The sequence below is a fragment of the Triticum urartu genome, chromosome 2A (genome assembly GCF_056163025.1).
Source record: "Triticum urartu cultivar PI428250 chromosome 2A, HENAU_Tu73, whole genome shotgun sequence".
NCBI lineage: Eukaryota > Viridiplantae > Streptophyta > Magnoliopsida > Poales > Poaceae > Triticum > Triticum urartu.
This window is the reverse complement of record NC_141874.1, coordinates 467425766-467427762: the sequence shown is the minus strand read 5'-3', so window position 1 is coordinate 467427762 and position 1997 is coordinate 467425766.

Below are 1997 nucleotides of genomic sequence, written 5' to 3'. Positions count from 1 at the left end.
CCCCAGTTCAGAATTTGGCCGCCGCGGCCCATATAGCAGAATCGATTCAGCCCTCCCAGTCGGAGGCTGGCAGGGGCTTGTTATAGATCAGAGCGTTGCTCCGGGCGGCGGGAAACCAGAATTCCGCTGTTTCCCAGTCGCGGAATAGGATCCACAGTCGATCCGTTGCAACAGATACAGTCCAGTCGGCTCACAGCCCGCGGTCGCCCCCGAGGCGTGAGGAACGTGGCGACCGGCATGATCAGTACAGAAGGAATGAGCAGTATGATCACCGATCCGATCGTGATGATCAACGTCGAGTGCCAACCCCTCCCCCGAGGAGTGGGTCATATGTGCCTCGACATCGAGATGACAGGCACCCTCATAGCGTTGGGCAGAGGATTCCCGTCGACCCCAGGGACCCAGGCTTTGACGCGAGATCTGTCCTCGTTCAAGGCTTGGTTGACACGAACAGGGCTCATTGGGAAGGCCAGAACAGAGATGCACCCTCCGGCAGCAGAATACGTGTTTCAGGGCCAGAGTGTTTCAGTCGAGCCATCAGAGCCGCAGTGATTCCTCCCAACTTTCAGCTGGCGACTGGAATCAGCAAGTTCACCGGTGAATCTAAGCCTGACACTTGGCTCGAAGATTACCGAGTGGCTGTACAGATTGGCGGTGGCAATGATGAGGTGGCCATGAAGCATTTTCCTCTCATGTTAGAGGGCTCAGCCAGAGCGTGGCTAAATCAGTTGGCACCCAGCAGCATTTACACTTGGGAGGACCTCTCCCGAGTGTTTATCACAACCTTTGAAGGAACATGCAAGCGACCTGCAGGCCTTACAGAGTTGCGGTCTTGCGTGCAGAAGCCGAATGAAACTCTGAGGGAATACATCCAGAGGTGGATCACACTGCATCACTCGGTTGAGAATGTGCCAGACCATCAAGCTGTTTGTGCCTTCAAGGAAGGCGTTAAATACAGAGAGTTGAATCTGAAGTTCGGTCGAACTGGAGAGATGTCTCTGAATCGGATGATGGAGATTGCCACCAAGTACGCTAATGGTGAAGACGAGGACCGACTCCGGAGTGGCAAGCACAAGGCAGTCGCCCAAGAAACCGGAGGAAACTCCAGTCGGAAGCAAAAGAGGAAGGCCGAACCAGCCGCCCCTGGAGAGGCCCTGGCCGTGGCCCAGGGAAACTTCAAGGGAAAACCCAAGGGCCCCTGGAAGCCCAAGAAAGTCAAGGATCAGGATGGGAATGATGTTTTGGATCTGCCATGTCACATCCACACCAAGAAAGATGAAGAGGGTAATTTTATTTACCCAAAACATACCACTCGACAGTGCCGGCTCCTAATCCAGCAGTTTCAAGGCAAGCAGTCCAAGGACAAGGAAAAAGAGTCAGACAGAGTTGAGGACAAGGAAGACAGTGACGATGGATACCCCCAAGTCAATTCCACCCTGATGATTTTTGCCGATGTCGAAAGCAAAAGTCGACTGAAAGTCATTAACCGCAAGGTAAACATGGTTGCTCCGGCAACGCCCAGTTACCTGAAGTGGTCTCAGACTGCCATCACATTCGACCAGTCTGATCACCCTACGCACATTGCCACCCCTGGGAGGCAAGCTTTGGTGGTCGACCCAATTGTCGAAGGCACTCGACTGACCAAAGTCCTGATGGATGGTGGCAGTGGCCTGAACATACTGTACGCTGAAACTTTGAAAGGAATGGGCATTTCGATGTCCAGACTCAGTACCAGTAACATGAGCTTCCACGGAGTCATTCCTGGGAAGAAAGCCCAATCACTCAGCCAGATTGCTCTTGATGTGGTTTTCGGTGATTCAAAGAATTACCGCAAGGAAAAGTTGACATTCGAGGTTGTGGACTTCCAAAGTGCTTATCATGCCATTTTGGGCAGGCCAGCTTACGCACGCTTCATGGCCCGACCATGTTACGTGTATCTCAAACTGAAGATGCCTGGCCCCAAAGGTGTGATCACTGTTACGGGCAACCGAAAGAAA